The sequence below is a fragment of the Lithobates pipiens genome, unplaced genomic scaffold (assembly GCF_037356315.1).
Source record: "Lithobates pipiens isolate NorthernLeopardFrog02 unplaced genomic scaffold, aLitPip1_a1.2 Scaffold_28, whole genome shotgun sequence".
Taxonomy (NCBI): Eukaryota; Metazoa; Chordata; class Amphibia; order Anura; family Ranidae; genus Lithobates; species Lithobates pipiens.
This window is the reverse complement of record NW_027507789.1, coordinates 145,826,692-145,845,716: the sequence shown is the minus strand read 5'-3', so window position 1 is coordinate 145,845,716 and position 19,025 is coordinate 145,826,692. Positions and strand designations below refer to the sequence as shown.

The 19,025-nt window shown below is 50.4% G+C and overlaps 1 long non-coding RNA gene across 1 annotated transcript in view; it reads left to right on the top strand.

The window, feature by feature from the left end:
• LOC143935644 (uncharacterized) overlaps positions 1-4,621 on the top strand; it is a 30,991-nt gene extending 26,370 nt beyond the window's left edge. The window contains exon 4 of the long non-coding RNA XR_013263567.1: positions 2,058-4,621. This is a non-coding gene — a long non-coding RNA (uncharacterized LOC143935644). The remainder of the gene's footprint in view (positions 1-2,057) is intronic.
• Positions 4,622-19,025: the final 14,404 nt, after the last annotated feature.

Genomic DNA, 19,025 nt, shown 5'->3' with positions numbered 1-19,025 from the left:
AGAGGCAGGCGAGAGAGAGAGAGAGAGGGCAGGCGAGAGAGAGAGAGAGAGAGGCAGGAGAGAGAGAGGCAGGAGAGAGAGAGAGAGAGAGGGAGCGAGAGAGAGAGAGAGAGAGAGGGGCAGGCGAGAGAGAGAGAGAGAGAGGCAGGCGAGAGAGAGAGCGAGAGAGAGAGAGAGAGAGAGAGAGGGGGGCAGGCGAGAGAGAGAGAGAGAGAGAGAGGGGCAGGCGAGAGAGAGAGAGAGCGAGACACACACAGAGGGGGAGACACTTTAAAAATATTATTGAGCTTAGAGTAGGGAACCTTTTCGTACTATATGTCTTTGTGTGTTTTGGTTTCAAAAGTCACAAAATCAATTCGATCTTCAACCTAGAGATTTAAAACAATAAAACAAAAAATAAAATTAGACATTTAAAGAAAAAATAAAAAAATAAAAATCTACACATTTGTTAATAACTTGCATTATTTTGTTCATTGCTTACCTGTAAATGGCGTAGACCAAGTAAATATGAATTTCTACAGTCCTACAGCTTCTGCAAGAAAATAAATAAATACATTTAATGACTAGATTTCATCATTCTATGATAAGGGGTAGTGGGCAAGTTGAAAGGGAGGGGGCAGATGAGGGTGACGTGGGAATAGAGGGGTATAGAGATATAAAATCAACCTGCACAGCACACGTCCCCCCATACCTCCCATGTCCCCCAGTACAGCCCACGTCCCCCAAACCCAATGCCCCCACACCGCACAGCTCACTTTGCATGTCCCCCGCACATTTCACATGGCCCCCCACAGCATCGCACATGTCCCATGTACCCCATCACAGCAAAGGAAATGTCCCACAACACAGCACATGTCCCCCCATCACAACACACACGTCCCTCCACCACACATGTCCCAACACACACACACACATCCCCCCTCACAGCGCGCGCACACAGACACACACGTCTCCCATCACATGTCCCAACAAACACACACACACACACACACGTCTCCCATCACATGTCCCAACACACACACACACGTCTCCCATCACATGTCCCAACAAACACACACACATGCCCCCCCACCACACGTCTCCCATCACAGCGCGCACACACACACACACACCTCCCATCACATGTCCCAACACACACACACACATACACACACACACACAGCCTCCCCACCCCCCACACCCCCCCCCCCCCCCAGCAGATCTCAAAAGCAATCCTCTCTCCACATAGCAGATCTCCATGAACAAAAGCAAACCCTTCTCCACCTAACAGATCTCCATGAACAAAAGCAAACCCTTCTCCACATAACAGATCTCCATGAACAAAAGCAAACATCTCACCTCTCATCACATGTCCCCTCCTCACCACATGGCACAGCACAGACAAAAAAAAAAAACACCTCACCAGCAAAGCAAATCAAACGTTCCCTCCCCCTCCCCTTCCCAGCACACAGCACACAGCACAGATGTACTTACCGATGAGCAGTAGCTGCTTTCTTTATCCTCCAGGCGTTTGTTCTCTGCGAGGAGGAGGAGGAGGATGCTGCTGCTGCTTCTGCTGCTGCTGCTGCTGCTGCTGCTATATGAACACTGGCAACAAAGGCCACGTTGCCCTTATTTAAAATGGCGCCGGCCGGCGCCGCCTTGTATTGCGTCATTTCCGGTTTGGAAATCACGCGATACTACAGCCCAGCGGCCCCTAGTGCCTTCTGGGATTGATAAAAAACATCTCCCAGGAGGCATAGAGGACGGGGGAAGACGTGTTCAGGCCGCGGCCGGAAACAGAAAGCAAGATAACTTTTAAAGATATAACTGTGAGTTTCAAAAAAAAATAAAAATGATATGCCAAATGTGTTTAAGGGGCCAGAGAAGAAGGGGATGCAGGGGACTTGAAAAAGAGGGTGGAGCTCCACTTTAAGTTGCCAAACACTGAACCCTTCAACCCTTTTTCCACTTCCCGAGGGGGGAATAGAGGAGCCACCCCATGACTGTTTTCAATTAATGCGTCTGGAAACCACACATATTCCCAATGTGAGTGAAATACCCCTGCATAAATTCAGGTCTAACACGGTTCTACAAGCTGAAGCCTTACCACCGGTGATGTCTGCACAGGAGACAGAGCTGCAAGCACTCACTATAGCATATAAACTGGCAGAGGGAAAAAGAGCCAACATTCATACAGACTCAAGATATGCTTTTAGCGTTGCCCATGACTTTGGTGTTATCTGGAAGGCCAGAGGATTCCTGACAGCTGCAGGAGCACTTGTGAAACACAGTCCAGCTATCAATGACCTGATGGACGCCTTACTTCTCCCAACCCAAGTGGCTAATTTGAAAGTAAAAGCACACGGCAAACTGAACTCGAAGGAAGCCAGAGGCAATCATCTAGCCGATTCAACTGCCAAACAGGCAACCAGCGGTCCACAAGAAGTTGAAATAGAGTGGTAGAAGACCACCCCGTGCTTGCCCTACAGACTGTCCCAGTGGACAGAGTTTATCTGAAAGAACTACAAGAAGCAGCAAGTCCTGATGAGAAGGAAAGCTGGAAGCAGAGGGGAACAACCCTCAAGGATGGACTATTCGAGTGCAACAAGAAGCCTTGCTTACCCAGGAATATGTACTCGGGTGTGGTACAATGGGCACATGGAGCTGCCCATCTGTCAAAGACTCTTATGAATGTAGCTTCAGGAATCACTCCACTGACTAGCAACTTCTGTAAGTCGTGCACCATTTGTGCCAAGTGTAACCCGGGATGCACAGAGAAGATGTAGCAGAAACACCTGGCAAAGCCCTTGTACCCTTTCCAGCGGATACAAATTGACCACATCCAAATGCCAAAGATTGGATGATTTGAGTACACCTTAGTAGTTTCACACAGCCTACCACCCTCAAAGTAGCGGTAAGGTAGAAAGAATGAATGACACATTAAAGACTTGAATATTAAAATGGCCCAAGAGACTGGTATGCATTGGCTGGACAGCCTGCCCATTGCCCTGTTCAGCATCAGATACACACCAAGGGGAGAACACTCCCCTACCCCCTTATGAGATTTTGTTTGATTTAGCCCCTAGACTTGGTTGTTATTTTCCACAGTTATAACTGCAGTCTGATGTGTTGACTAATTATGTAACCGCATTATCACGAGAATTAACCCGAATATGTGCCCAGGTGTTTTCTTCCATTCCAGATCCTGAATTAGATACAGGAACACACCAACTACTGCCTGGAGATTGGGTGCTGGTAAAGACATTTGTGGAAAAAAGTTCTCTTGAACCCAGATATGATGGTCCCTTCCGGGTGCTGCTGACCACAAGCAAATCTGTAACGTTGGCTGGGAAAAACACTTGAATCCACCCCTTCCACTGTAAGAAAGTCCCAAGTCCGGAGGACAAGACATTGACTGCACCATGATGTCTACATTGTATATCCTTTTTCTGTTAAATCTGGTGAGGGCCCAACAGGTGGCTATCACTAAGAAGAGTGCTCCTGAGGGAAGTTTTCACCCACATGTGTATATAGATGCCATAGGGGTCCCAAATGAATATAAAGCCCGAGACCAAGTTAAGGCAGGTTTTGAGTCTTCGATTCCCATAATCACTGTCAACAAAAATGTAGATTGGATAAATGACATATATTACAACCAGCAGTGGTTTGTAAATTACACTAGAGATGCCCTGCAGGGGATTGCTGACCAATTAGCATCCACATCTTACATGACATTTCAGAATAGGATGGCCTTGGACATGATTTTAGTGGAGAAGGGGGGTTGTTTGTAAAATAATAGAAGGTACAGGGAGATGCTATACATACATACCTGACAACACCGGTCCGAATGGTAAGGTCACCCTGGCCATAAAATGTTGGAAAGCCCATCAGTAGAGCTGAAGAAGAATTTGGGTATAGATCAGCCAAGAGATCAGTGGTTTGGGTGGTTGGCAGAAGACCTTGGCTCGGATAGGTACTGTAATACTAGTTATTCTGGTATTTCTAGCTACTATAGTATGTTATGTTATTCCATGTGTAAAGAAATTCCTAGGCAAACAGTTGACCAAGCGACCCCAGTGATGATGCAGCAGGATGAGGACTATAAGAAGCCCTATGCCCCATTACAGTCCCTCCCCATATCTACAAATTATAAGATCATTTAGCCATAGGGATAGCATCTGACTTCCACATGTGCAAAGACTGTGGCAAGGGGGGTGATGGGCTAGCCATCAACCGTCTAACGTACAGCAAGAAAAAAGTTCCAAGGCACATGAGGACAGATGAGTTAGACCACCTACTAGGGACAGAATAGGAAATAGACATTTCAAGGGGGGACTGTTATGGATTGTTTAATACTTTGATTAAATGACTATTTTCTATTATGTCAAGATATATGCTGAATCTCCTTACTCAAAATGCCTCACCTAGAGACGCCCCTCCCATCGGAGAGAGTCCAGGAGTCCACAAGCCATCAGCAGAAAACCTGGATGAAACTGGCCAGGACCCCTTAGATAAGGGTCCTCCAATCTCTGCTTGACAGCACAGAATACACCTAAGATGATGCTTTGCAAACAATGAGTCATCTTCTACTATAAAGGGGCTATATGCCCAGAACAATAAAGGAAGCTTTTTCACTGAACAGTGTGTGTCAGCGTACTTCTTCTAAACATGCATGCATGGACACTTGAATTAGACCAGGTGCAGATAACTCGGCCAGAGATTTGTCTGGGATCCAAAACAAATGGTGTCAGTAGAGCAGTAAATTGTGTCAGTAGGGCAGTGGACAGTGTCAGTAGGGCAGTGGACAGTGTCAGTAGGGCAGTGAACAGTGTCAGTAGGGCAGTGGGCAGTGTCAGTAGAGCAATGGACAGTCATTAGGGCAGTGGACAGTGTCAGTAGAGCAGTAAATGGTGTCAGTAGGGCAGTAAACGGTGTCAGTAGAGCAGTGGACAGTGTCAGGAGGGCAGTAAATGTTGTCAGTAGAGCAGTGGACAGTGTCAGGGGAGTGGACAGTGCCAGTAGAGCAGTGGACAGTGCCAGTAGAGCAGTGGACAGTGTCAGTAGGGCAGTGGACCGTGTCAGTAGGGCAGTGGACAGTGTCAGTAGGGCAGTGGACAGTGTCAGTAGGGCAGTGGACAGTGTCAGTAGAGCAGTAAATGGTGTCAGTAGGGCAGTGGACAGAGTCAGTAGAGCAGTGGGCAGTGTCAGTAGAGCAGTAAATGGTGTCAGTAGGGCAGTGGACAGTGTCAGTAGAGCAGTAAATGGTGTCAGTAGGGCAGTGTACAGTGTCAGTAGAGCAGTAAATGGTGTCAGTAAGGCAGTAAATGGTGTCAGTAGGGCAGTAAATGGTGTCAGTAGGGCAGTATACAGTGTCAGTAGAGCAGTAAATGGTATCGGTAGGGCAGTGGACAGTGTCAGTAGGGCAGTGGACAGTGTCAGTCGAGCAGTAAATGGTGTCAGTAGGGCAGTGTACAGTGTCAGTAGAGCAGTGGACAGTGTCAGTAGAGCAGTAAATGGTGTCAGTAGGGCAGTGAAAAGTGTCAGTAGAGCAGTAAATGGTGTCAGTAGGGCAGTGTACAGTGTCAGTAGAGCAGTAAATGGTGTCAGTAGGGCAGTAAACTGTGTCAGTAGAGCAGTGGACAGTGTCAGGGCAGTGGACAGTGTCAGTAGGGCAGTAAATGGTGTCAGTAGAGCACTGGACAGTGTCATTAGGGCAGTGGACAGTGTCAGTAGAGCAGTGGACAGTGTCAGTAGAGCAGTGGACAGTGTCAGTAGAGCAGTAAATGGTGTCAGTAGGGAAGTGGACAGTGTCAGTAGAGCAGTGGGCAGTGTCAGTAGAGCAGTAAATTGTGTCAGTAGGGCAGTGGACAGTGTCAGTAGAGCAGTAAATGGTGTCAGTAGGGCAGTGTACAGTGTCAGTAGAGCAGTAAATGGTGTCATTAAGGCAGTAAATGGTGTCAGTAGGGCAGTAAATGGTGTCAGTAGGGCAGTATACAGTGTCAGTAGAGCAGTAAATGGTATCGGTATGGCAGTGGACAGTGTCAGTAGGGCAGTGGACAGTGTCAGTAGAGCAGTAAATGGTGTCAGTAGAGCAGAGGACAGTGTCAGTAGGGCAGTAAATGGTGTCAGTAGAGCAGTGGACAGTGTCAGTAGGGCAGTGGACAGTGTCAGTAGAGCAGTGGACAGTGTCAGTAGAGCAGTGGACAGTGTCATTAGGGCAGCGGACAGTGTCATTAGGGTAGTGGACAGTGTCAGTAGAGCAGTAAATGGTGTCAGTAGGGCAGTAAATGGTGTCAGTAGGGCAGTGAACAGTGTCAGTAGAGCAGTAAATGGTGTCGGTAGAGCAGTGGGCAGTGTCAGTAGAGCAGTAAATGGTGTCAGTAGGGCAGTGTACAGTGTCAGTAGGGCAGTGGACAGTGTCAGTAGAGCAGTAAATGGTGTCAGTAGAGCAGTAAATGGTGTCAGTAGAGCAGTGGACAGTGTCAGGGGAGTGGATAGTGTCAGTAGAGCAGTAAATGGTGTCAGTAGGGCAGTGGACAGTGTCAGTAGAGCAGTGGACAGTGTCAGTAGAGCGGTAAATGGTGTTAGTAGGGCAGTGGACAGTGTCAGTAGAGCAGTGGACAGTGTCAGTAGAGCAGTAAATGGTGTCAGTAGGGCAGTGTACCGTGTCAGTAGAGCAGTAAATGGTGTCAGTAAGGCAGTAAATGGTGTCAGTAGGGCAGTAAATGGTGTCAGTAGAGCAGAGGACAGTGTCAGTAGAGCAGTGGACAGTGTCAGTAGAGCAGTGGACAGTGTCAGTAGAGCAGTGGACAGTGTCATTAGGGCAGTGGACAGTGTCAGTAGAGCAGTAAATGGTGTCAGTAGGGCAGTGAACAGTGTCAGTAGAGCAGTGGACAGTGTCAGTAGAGCAGTAAATGGTGTCGGTAGAGCAGTTGTCAGTGTCAGTAGGGCAGTGCACAGTGTCAGTAGAGCAGTAAATGGTGTCAGTAGGGCAGTGGACAGTGTCAGTAGGGCAGTGGACAGTGTCAGTAGAGCAGTAAATGGTGTCAGTAGAGCAGTAAATGGTGTCAGTAGAGCAGTGGACAGTGTCATTAGGGGAGTGGACAGTGTCAGTAGAGCAGTAAATGGTGTCAGTAGGGCAGGGGACAGTGTCAGTAGAGCAGTAAATGGTGTCAGTAGGGCAGTGTACAGTGTCAGTAGAGCAGTAAATGGTGTCAGTAAGGCAGTAAATGGTGTCAGTAGGGCAGTAAATGGTGTCAGTAGGGCAGTATACAGTGTCAGTAGAGCAGTAAATGGTATCGGTAGGGCAGTGGACAGTGTCAGTAGAGCAGTAAATGGTGTCAGTAGAGCAGAGGACGGTGTCAGTAGGGCAGAAAATGGTGTCAGTAGAGCAGTGGACAGTGTCAGTAGGGTAGTGGACAGTGTCAGTAGGGTAGTGGACAGTGTCAGTAGGGTAGTGGACAGTGTCAGTAGGGTAGTGGACAGTGTCATTAGGGCAGTGGACAGTGTCATTAGGGCAGTGGACAGTGTCAGTAGAGCAGTAAATGGTGTCAGTAGGCCAGTGTACAGTGTCAGTAGAGCAGTAAATGGTGTCAGTAGGGCAGTGTACAGTGTCAGTAGGGCAGTGTACAGTGTCAGTAGGGCAGTGGACAGTGTCATTAGAGCAGTAAATGGTGTCAGTAGAGCAGTAAATGATGTCAGTAGGGCAGTAAATTGTGTCAGTAGGGCAGTAAATTGTGTCAGTAGGGCAGTGGACAGTGTCAGTAGGGCAGTAAATGCTGTCAGTAGAGCAGTGGACAGTGTCATCAGGGGAGTGGACAGTGCCAGTAGAGCAGTGGACAGTGCCAGTAGAGCAGTGGACAGTGTCATTAGGGCAGTAGAAAGTGTCAGTAGAGCAGTGGACAGTGTCAGTAGAGCAGTAAATGGTGTCAGTAGGGCAGTGTACAGTGTCAGTAGAGCAGTAAATGGTGTCAGTAGGGCAGTGGACAGTGTCAGAGCAGTAAATGGTGTCAGTAGGGCAGTAGAGAGTGTCAGTAGGGCAGTGGACAGTGTCAGTAGAGCAGTGGACAGTGCCAGTAGAGCAGTGGACAGTGTCATTAGGGCAGTAGAAAGTGTCAGTAGAGCAGTGGACGGTGTCAGTAGGGCAGTGGACGGTGTCAGTAGGGCAGTGGACAGTGTCAGTAGAGCAGTAAATGGTGTCAGTAGGGCAGTGGATAGTGTCAGTAGAGCAGTGGACAGTGTCAGTAGAGCAGTGGGCAGTGTCAGTAGAGCAGTGGGCAGTGTCAGTAGAGCAGTAAATGGTGTCAGTAGGGCACTGGACAGTGTCAGTAGAGCAGTAAATGGTGTCAGTAGGGCAGTGTACAGTGTCAGTAGAGCAGTAAATGGTGTCAGTAGAGCAGTAAATGCTGTCAGTAGAGCAGTGGACAGTGTCATTAGGGCAGCGGACAGTGTCATTAGGGTAGTGGACAGTGTCAGTAGAGCAGTAAATGGTGTCAGTAGGGCAGTAAATGGTGTCAGTAGGGCAGTGAACAGTGTCAGTAGAGCAGTAAATGGTGTCGGTAGAGCAGTGGGCAGTGTCAGTAGAGCAGTAAATGGTGTCAGTAGGGCAGTGTACAGTGTCAGTAGGGCAGTGGACAGTGTCAGTAGAGCAGTAAATGGTGTCAGTAGAGCAGTAAATGGTGTCAGTAGAGCAGTGGACAGTGTCAGGGGAGTGGATAGTGTCAGTAGAGCAGTAAATGGTGTCAGTAGGGCAGTGGACAGTGTCAGTAGAGCAGTGGACAGTGTCAGTAGAGCGGTAAATGGTGTTAGTAGGGCAGTGGACAGTGTCAGTAGAGCAGTAAATGGTGTCAGTAGGGCAGTGTACCGTGTCAGTAGAGCAGTAAATGGTGTCAGTAAGGCAGTAAATGGTGTCAGTAGGGCAGTAAATGGTGTCAGTAGAGCAGAGGACAGTGTCAGTAGAGCAGTGGACAGTGTCAGTAGAGCAGTGGACAGTGTCAGTAGAGCAGTGGACAGTGTCATTAGGGCAGTGGACAGTGTCAGTAGAGCAGTAAATGGTGTCAGTAGGGCAGTGAACAGTGTCAGTAGAGCAGTGGACAGTGTCAGTAGAGCAGTAAATGGTGTCGGTAGAGCAGTTGTCAGTGTCAGTAGGGCAGTGCACAGTGTCAGTAGAGCAGTAAATGGTGTCAGTAGGGCAGTGGACAGTGTCAGTAGGGCAGTGGACAGTGTCAGTAGAGCAGTAAATGGTGTCAGTAGAGCAGTAAATGGTGTCAGTAGAGCAGTGGACAGTGTCATTAGGGGAGTGGACAGTGTCAGTAGAGCAGTAAATGGTGTCAGTAGGGCAGGGGACAGTGTCAGTAGAGCAGTAAATGGTGTCAGTAGGGCAGTGTACAGTGTCAGTAGAGCAGTAAATGGTGTCAGTAAGGCAGTAAATGGTGTCAGTAGGGCAGTAAATGGTGTCAGTAGGGCAGTATACAGTGTCAGTAGAGCAGTAAATGGTATCGGTAGGGCAGTGGACAGTGTCAGTAGAGCAGTAAATGGTGTCAGTAGAGCAGAGGACGGTGTCAGTAGGGCAGAAAATGGTGTCAGTAGAGCAGTGGACAGTGTCAGTAGGGTAGTGGACAGTGTCAGTAGGGTAGTGGACAGTGTCAGTAGGGTAGTGGACAGTGTCATTAGGGCAGTGGACAGTGTCATTAGGGCAGTGGACAGTGTCAGTAGAGCAGTAAATGGTGTCAGTAGGACAGTGTACAGTGTCAGTAGAGCAGTAAATGGTGTCAGTAGGGCAGTGTACAGTGTCAGTAGGGCAGTGTACAGTGTCAGTAGGGCAGTGGACAGTGTCATTAGAGCAGTAAATGGTGTCAGTAGAGCAGTAAATGATGTCAGTAGGGCAGTAAATTGTGTCAGTAGGGCAGTAAATTGTGTCAGTAGGGCAGTGGACAGTGTCAGTAGGGCAGTAAATGCTGTCAGTAGAGCAGTGGACAGTGTCATCAGGGGAGTGGACAGTGCCAGTAGAGCAGTGGACAGTGCCAGTAGAGCAGTGGACAGTGTCATTAGGGCAGTAGAAAGTGTCAGTAGAGCAGTGGACAGTGTCAGTAGAGCAGTAAATGGTGTCAGTAGGGCAGTGTACAGTGTCAGTAGAGCAGTAAATGGTGTCAGTAGGGCAGTGGACAGTGTCAGAGCAGTAAATGGTGTCAGTAGGGCAGTAGAGAGTGTCAGTAGGGCAGTGGACAGTGTCAGTAGAGCAGTGGACAGTGCCAGTAGAGCAGTGGACAGTGTCATTAGGGCAGTAGAAAGTGTCAGTAGAGCAGTGGACGGTGTCAGTAGGGCAGTGGACGGTGTCAGTAGGGCAGTGGACAGTGTCAGTAGAGCAGTAAATGGTGTCAGTAGGGCAGTGGATAGTGTCAGTAGAGCAGTGGACAGTGTCAGTAGAGCAGTGGGCAGTGTCAGTAGAGCAGTGGGCAGTGTCAGTAGAGCAGTAAATGGTGTCAGTAGGGCACTGGACAGTGTCAGTAGAGCAGTAAATGGTGTCAGTAGGGCAGTGTACAGTGTCAGTAGAGCAGTAAATGGTGTCAGTAGAGCAGTAAATGCTGTCAGTAGAGCAGTGGACAGTGTCATTAGGGGAGTGGACAGTGTCAGTAGAGCAGTGGACAGTGCCAGTAGAGCAGTGGACAGTGTCATTAGGGCAGTAGAAAGTGTCAGTAGAGCAGTGGACAGTGTCAGTAGAGCAGTAAATGGTGTTGGTAGAGCAGTGGGCAGTGTCAGTAGAGCAGTAAATGGTGTCAGTAGGGCAGTGTGCAGTGTCAGTAGAGCAGTAAATTGTGTCAGTAGGGCAGTGGACAGTGTCAGTAGAGCAGTAAATGGTGTCAGTAGTGCAGTAGACAGTGTCAGTAGGGCAGTGGGCAGTGTCAGTAGAGCAGTGGACAGTGTCATTAGGGGTGTGGACAGTGTCAGTAGAGCAGTGGACAGTGCCAGTAGAGCAGTGGACAGTGTCATTAGGGCAGTAGAAAGTGACAGTAGAGCAGTGGACGGTGTCAGTAGGGCAGTGGACAGTGTCAGTAGAGCAGTAAATTTTGTCAGTAGGGCAGTGGACATTGTCAGTAGAGCAGTGGGCAGTGTCAGTAGAGCAGTAAATGGTGTCAGTAGGGCAGTGGACAGTGTCAGTAGAGCAGTAAATGGTGTCAGTAGGGCAGTGTACAGTGTCAGTAGAGCAGTAAATGGTGTCAGTAGAGCAGTAAACGATGTCAGTAGAGCAGTGGACAGTGTCAGTAGGGCAGTAAATGGTGTCAGTAGAGCAGTGGACAGTGCCATTAGGTGAGTGGACAGTGTCAGTAGAGCAGTGGACAGTGTCAGTAGAGCAGTGGACAGTGCCAGTAGAGCAGTGGACAGTGTCATTAGGGCAGTAGAAAGTGTCAGTAGAGCAGTGGACAGTGTCATTAGGGCAGTGGACAGTGTCAGTAGGGCAGTGGACAGTGTCAGTAGAGCAGTGGACAGTGTCAGTAGAGCAGTGGACAGTGTCATTAGGGCAGTGGACAGTGTCAGTAGGGCAGTGGACAGTGTCAGTAGAGGCAGTGGACAGTGTCAGTAGAGCAGTAAATGGTGTCAGTAGGGCAGTGTACGGTGTCAGTAAGGCAGTAAATAGTGTCAGTAGAGCAGTGGACAGTGTCAGTAGAGCAGTAAATGGTGTCAGTAGGGCAGTATACAGTGTCAGTAGAGCAGTAAATGGTATTGGTAGGGCAGTGGACAGTGTCAGTAGACCAGTAAAAGGTGTCAGTAGAGCAGAGGACGGTGTCAGTAGAGCAGTGGACAGTGTCAGTAGAGCAGTAAATGGTGTCAGTAGGGCAGTATACAGTGTCAGTAGAGCAGTAAATGGTGTCAGTAGAGCAGTAAATGGTGTCAGTAGGGCAGTGTACAGTGTCAGTAGAGCAGTAAATGGTGTCAGTAGAGCAGTGGACAGTGTCAGTAGGGCAGTAAATGGTGTCAGTAGAGCAGTAAATGCTGTCAGTAGAGCAGTGCACAGTGTCATTAGGGGAGTGGACAGTGTCAGTAGAGCAGTGGACAGTGCCAGTAGAGCAGTGGACAGTGTCATTAGGGCAGTAGAAAGTGTCAGTAGAGCAGTGGACAGTGTCAGTAGGGCAGTGGACAGTGTCAGTAGGGCAGTGGACAGTGTCAGTAGGGCAGTGGACAGTGTCAGTAGAGGCAGTGGACAGTGTCAGTAGAGGCAGTGGACAGTGTCAGTAGAGCAGCAAATGGTGTCAGTAAGGCAGTGTACGGTGTCAGTAAGGCAGTAAATGGTGTCAGTAGGGCAGTATACAGTGTCAGTAGAGCAGTAAATGGTATCGGTAGGGCAGTGGACAGTGTCAGTAGGGCAGTGGACAGTGTCAGTAGAGCAGTAAATGGTGTCAGTAGAGCAGTAAATGGTGTCAGTAGAGCAGAGGACGGTGTCAGTAGGGCAGTAAATGGTGTCAGTAGGGCAGTGGACAGTGTCAGTAGGGCAGTGGACGGTGTCAGTAGAGCAGTGGAGGGTGTCAGTAGAGCAGTGGAGGGTGTCAGTAGAGAAGTGGACAGTGTCAGTAGAGCAGTGGACAGTGTCAGTAGAGCAGTGGAGAGTGTCATTAGGGCAGTGGACAGTGTCAGTAGAGCAGTAAATGGTGTCAGTAGGGCAGTGTACAGTGTCAGTAGAGCAGTAAATGGTGTCAGTAGAGCAGTAAACTGTGTCAGTAGAGCAGTGGACAGATTCAGTAGGGCAGTAAATGGTGTCAGTAGAGCAGTGGACAGTGTCATTAGGGGAGTGGACAGTGTCAGTAGAGCAGTGGACAGTGCCAGTAGAGCAGTGGACAGTGTCATTAGGGCAGTAGAAAGTGTCAGTAGAGCAGTGGACAGTGTCAGTAGGGCAGTGGACAGTGTCAGTAGAGCAGTGGACCGTGTCAGTAGAGCAGTGGACAGTGTCAGTAGGGCAGTAAATGGTGTCAGTAGAGCAGTGGACAGTGTCCGTAGAGCAGTGGACAGTGTCATTAGGGGAGTGGACAGTGTCAGTAGAGCAGTGGACAGTGTCAGTAGAGCAGTGGACAGTGTCATTAGGGCAGTAGAAAGTGTCAGTAGAGCAGTGGACAGTGTCATTAGGGCAGTGGGCAGTGTCATTAGGGCAGTGGACAGTGTCAGTAGGGCAGTGGGCAGTGTCAGTAGGGCAGTGGGCAGTGTCAGTAGGGCAGTGGACAGTGTCAGTAGAGCAGTGGACCGTGTCAGTAGAGGCAGTGGACAGTGTCAGTAGAGCAGTAAATGGTGTCAGTAGGGCAGTGTACGGTGTCAGTAAGGCAGTAAATGGTGTCAGTAGGGCAGTAAATGGTGTCAGTAGGGCAGTATACAGTGTCAGTAGAGCAGTAAATGGTGTCAGTAGAGCAGTAAATGGTGTCAGTAGAGCAGAGGACGGTGTCAGGGCAGTGGAGGGTGTCAGTAGAGCAGTGGACAGTGTCAGTAGGGCAGTGGACAGTGTCAGTAGAGCAGTGGAGAGTGTCATTAGGGCAGTGGACAGTGTCCGTAGAGCAGTAAATGGTGTCAGTAGGGCAGTGTACAGTGTCAGTAGAGCAGTAAATGGTGTCAGTAGGGCAGTGGACAGTGTCAGAAGAGCAGTAAATGGTGTCATAAGGGCAGTGAACAGTGTCAGTAGAGCAGTGGACAGTGTCAGTAGAGCAGTAAATGGTGTCGGTAGAGCAGTGGGCAGTGTCAGTAGAGCAGTAAATGGTGTCAGTAGGGCAATGTACAGTGTCAGAAGGGCAGTGGACAGTGTCAGAAGAGCAGTAAATGGTGTCAGTAGGGCAGTAAATGCTGTCTGTAGAGCAGTGGACAGTGTCAGTAGGGCAGTGGACAGTGTCAGTAGGGCAGTGGACGGTGTCAGTAGGGCAGTGGACAGTGTCAGTAGAGCAGTAAATGGTGTCAGTAGGGCAGTGGGCAGTGTCAGTAGAGCAGTGGGCAGTGTCAGTAGAGCAGTAAATGGTGTCAGTAGGGCAGTGGACAGTGTCAGTAGAGCAGAAAATGGTGTCAGTAGGGCAGTGGACAGTGTCAGTAGAGCAGTAAATGGTGTCAGTAAGGCAGTAAATGGTGTCAGTAGGGCAGTATACAGTGTCAGTAGAGCAGTAAATGGTATCGGTAGGGCAGTGGACAGTGTCAGTAGAGTAGTAGATGGTGTCAGTAGAGCAGAGGACGGTGTCAGTAGGGCAGTAAATGGTGTCAGTAGGGCAGTGTACAGTGTCAGTAGAGCAGTAAATGGTGTCAGTAGGGCAGTGGACAGTGTCAGCAGAGCAGTAAATGGTGTCAGTAGGGCAGTGTACAGTGTCAGTAGAGCAGTAAATGGTGTCAGTAGGGCAGTGGACAGTGTCAGTAGAGCAGTAAATGGTGTCATAAGGGCAGTGAACAGTGTCAGTAGAGCAGTGGACAGTGTCAGTAGAGCAGTAAATGGTGTCGGTAGAGCAGTGGGCAGTGTCAGTAGAGCAGTAAATGGTGTCAGTAGGGCAATGTACAGTGCCAGTAGGGCAGTGGACAGTGTCAGAAGAGCAGCAAATGGTGTCAGTAGGGCAGTAAATGCTGTCAGTAGAGCAGTGGACAGTGTCAGTAGGGCAGTGGACAGTGTCAGTAGGGCAGTGGACGGTGTCAGTAGGGCAGTGGACAGTGTCAGTAGAGCAGTAAATTGTGTCAGTAGGGCAGTGGACAGTGTCAGTAGAGCAGTGGGCAGTGTCAGTAGAGCAGTGGGCAGTGTCAGTAGAGCAGTAAATGGTGTCAGTAGGGCAGTGGACAGTGTCAGTAGAGCAGAAAATGGTGTCAGTAGGGCAGTGAACAGTGTCAGTAGAGCAGTAAATGGTGTCAGTAAGGCAGTAAATGGTGTCAGTAGGGCAGTATACAGTGTCAGTAGAGCAGTAAATGGTATCGGTAGGGCAGTGGACAGTGTCAGTAGAGTAGTAGATGGTGTCAGTAGAGCAGAGGACGGTGTCAGTAGGGCAGTAAATGGTGTCAGTAGAGCAGTGGACAGTGTCAGTAGGGCAGTGGACAGTGTCAGTAGGGCAGTAGACAGTGTCAGTAGGGCAGTAGACAGTGTCAGTAGGGCAGTAGACAGTGTCAGTAGAGCAGTGGACAGTGTCAGTAGAGCAGTGGACAGTGTCATTAGGGCAGTGGACAGTGTCAGTAGGGCATTAAATGGTGTCAGTAGAGTAGTGGACAGTGCCAGTAGGGGCTCACCAACAGCAGCCGTGTGAGAGGCTGCCTGGAGGCCTTGCGTCTGGCGGCGGTGTGCGGCGTGGCGCGGCCTGGCCGTAGTCCCCAAGATGGCGCCCGTCTGTTTACAAGTTCTCACAGCGGCCTGCTTCACCAGCGCCACCCCGGGTGCACAGAGGGAGTCCTCGGCGGCAATTTACTACCGCTCGGGAACCTGCCTACAGGCTGCGGCTCACGGCCCTGTGTAGATGAGCTGCGATATGCTTTGAGGCCGGCGGTGACGTGTGGCGCGAGGCGGCCTGCCTATAGGCCCCAAGATGGCGCCCGTCCGTCCGTCCTTGCCCCCTCGCGGCGGCCCACAGCACCGATACCACTCCTGGTGCTCAAATGGTCCTGCGTGGTGCTGCCCAGTGGTCGCAGTAGCAGTGTGGGTGTTCGGCCGTGCTTTTGCGGCTCCGGATGGCGGTGGATAACTCGTCTGCGGCTGGCCACGCCTCCCCATCCTTTCTAATCTATCCCATGTATCCTCTGTATACTCTAGACATGTCCCTGGGCCTCCATCCCTTCTAATCTATCCCATGTATCCTCTGTGTACTCTGGACATGTCTGTAGGTCTCCATCCTTTCTAATCTATCCCGTGCATCCTCTGTGTACTCTGGACATGTCCCTGGGTCTCCATCCTTTCTAATCTATCCCGTGCATCCTCTGTGTACCCTGGACATGTCCCTGGGTCTCCATTAGAGCTGCAACTAACGATTAATTTGTCTGTCGGGTATAATAGAGGAATAAATAAATGCGGCGCTGCCTAAAACTGTGTATAAAGTGCAATAATCACTAATAATAAAGAAAACGTGTGGAAGTAAATAATATCTCACTAAAGTGTACCAATGAAATAATAGGTATGATGCCTCTAATATGCAATATACCAAATAATATACCTGTGCATATATATTCAAAATACCTCAGTGGAAAAATTCCAAAAATCTCAAAAAATAAAAATAAAATTTAAAGAATCCAAAAAATATTATAGCACATTAAATTGCAAAATCCGAAATGGTGTATACACTACAACAATGTTACGGTGATAAATTAGAAAAGATCATGCATGTAATGAGTGAGCAAATTCAAAAAATATCACAATAAATATAATAAATAAAAAATCGGGGGCGTGTCCGGATGTGAGAGCCAGCAGACGTGCTTTAGAGGAGCTCCGACATCCTAACTGCTATCCTGTGCAATCCTTTGCCATCCACGCATACATTTACCACATCAGGATCAGCCACCTTGCCAGCAGTGTTCCCCTGTCCCCCACTGAGCCCCGAGTCCGTTCTGTGAGGGATCTGGGCTGGGGTGAAACGGACATCGCCTGCTCGGAGGACGCCGCCATCTTGTGGATTGAGGCCTGACTGGACGGAGCTGTTCCCCGTCTGGCCGTGCGGTAAGGAGTACCCTAGTGCCCAGTGACTGCTCCCCATCCTCTCGATTGCCCCCCCTGCTTGCTCGGTGTGCTTGGGGAGACCGCCCGGGCCGCCGGGGAAGATCGCGGCGGCCGCGGCCTAGTTCGGCCTAACAAAGCCTGCCCGACGCCGCTGTTTCCTAGGACGCTGCCCCCGGAGGTGTACCGCGGCCGGCCGGATTGTGTGGCGGGAGGCTCCGTCCGCCCTTGGGACATCCCCCCATCCTCACCCTTGCCCCTCTACCTGCCTGGTGTGCCTTGGAGGCCGCAGGGAGCGGCCATGGAGGCCTCGGCCTGGTGCGGCCTAGTGGAGCCTGCTGGACGCCGCTCTATCCTGCACGGCCACCCGGCGGACTGCTGCTTCTGCTGCCCCAGCCACCCTCATCCTACCTCCACCTCCCCGTGGGGGTGTACTGCCTAGTGGCTGCCTACTGTGGGGGCTGGTGGAGGTGCCTGGTGGCCCTGCTGCTCTTGGACTGGACCTTTCCTCACGGCGCTTCCTGCACACCACTCCTATAGGCCCTCCTTCCCTGGGGGTCTGTGGTGTGGGACCAGGGTTGGCTGTGGCCTGCCTGGGCGGTGTTCTTCCAGGCCTGTTATCTGCTACCCCTTGGGCCACTTCTGCTGCTGCCTGGACGGGGTTCTGGACCCGTACTGCTGCTCTGCTGGTGTCCCCTCTGGAGCCTCACCAGATGTCCCCCACCTCTAAAAAGGGGAAGAAGGACTCCAGGGCCTCTGGGAGCGGGTCAGTGCCCCCGCAGCCGCAGTCGGACCCCATCCTGCTTGGACGACTCCGGTCTTTATTAGCGGACCTGGAGATGGGTCCTGGGGAGGTTCCGGCCACGGGGGAACCGGCTCCGCTATCCCAAGACAGTACGGCCACGATCCTTGCTGCTATCGAGCAGAGCAAAACCTCCCTGCTTGTTTGCATCGATCACCTTGCTGAGGAGTGCAACCTAATCAGGAATGATCTCGACAAAATAAGAGGCAGAATGACCGAAACTGAGAGCAGAATATCCGCCACTGAAGATCTTACTGCCACCCATGCCTCCTCCATTGCCGAGCTGCAGCGCACCGTGCAGTCCCTGGTCGCAAAGTCCGACGACGCTGAGAACCGACTCAGGCGCAACAATGTTAGAGTCCTGGGACTACCTGAGAGGGAGGAAGGGGAGCATCCTGCTGAGTTCGCTGAGGAGTTCTTTAAAAATCTTCTGGGCCTCACCGAAGTTTCTCCTACCTACGTGGTTGAAAGGGCCCATCGGGTGCCCACTGGCCGCGTCATTCCAGGAAAGGCCCCTCGGCCTTTCCTGGTCCGCTTCCTCAATTACCGGGACCGAGACAGGATCCTCTCCGAAGCCCGCAAGCATCCCAATCTCAAATATGGTAACACCTCCGTGCTCCTTTTTCCTGACTTTTCGGCTGATTTACAGCGAAAGAGGAAGACCTTCACCGACGTTCGCAGGCGACTCAGAGATAAGAACATCAAATATGGCATGCTTTACCCCAGCCGCCTGCGAGTCCAGCACGAGGGCATAGTCCGGTTTTTCGACAACCCAGCGGATGCCGACGACTGGCTGACTACATTGCACTGAAGGCCCATTCCCGCCCGGATACCAGATACCTGCACCTTTTACATCATTACCTGCTATTCGCAACTATAACCTCCTGTCAATACCGGAGCCACCTCGTTAGTACCTCAACGAGAGACTTACATTGAACCCCCACAGTTGGGTTGGTTCACGAGAACAGGAAACCTAGTGTTCTCCATCTATTAAGAGGAACAATTCCCCCCCCCCCCCCGCCCCCGCTTCACCTAGTTTTCAAGCCACTGCGAGCTGAGGGACCACTCTGTTGAGCTGGGCTCAGCTCGGAGTGTGGCTGCCGGCTTGCACCGGCTGACCCCCTAAGAACTTCCACAGGTTCCCGCGCACGGCCTTGCACTGCTACTGCGCAAAGTTTAAAGGGCTATGTTGTTATTTTCAGGGTATAGGCCCAATCTGGTGGCTCCTAAGTTCCCAGGGATGCCATCAGATAAGGGCAGGGTTGACACCTGGCTGTCAACAAGGGTATTTTTGTTTTTGACTACTGTTAGTGTTTTTTTGTTTGTATGGTTAATACTTGGTTGTGACTCTTCCCGTCATGGGCTCTCTGGATCTACGCAGCTCCTGACACACACTGTTACTGTTAATACCTATCTCCTCGCTACCTTAGCGGAACCACCTGATGGCCACACGTGACATGTCCACTATTAATATCTTATCCTGGAATGTCCGGGGGCTTAATTCCAAGTTTAAGAGAGCTGTATTGTTCAAATATCTTAAATTACATTCCCCCCACCTGATTTTGCTCCAGGAGACACACCTTGTGGGTAGCAAGCTACTGGCACTGA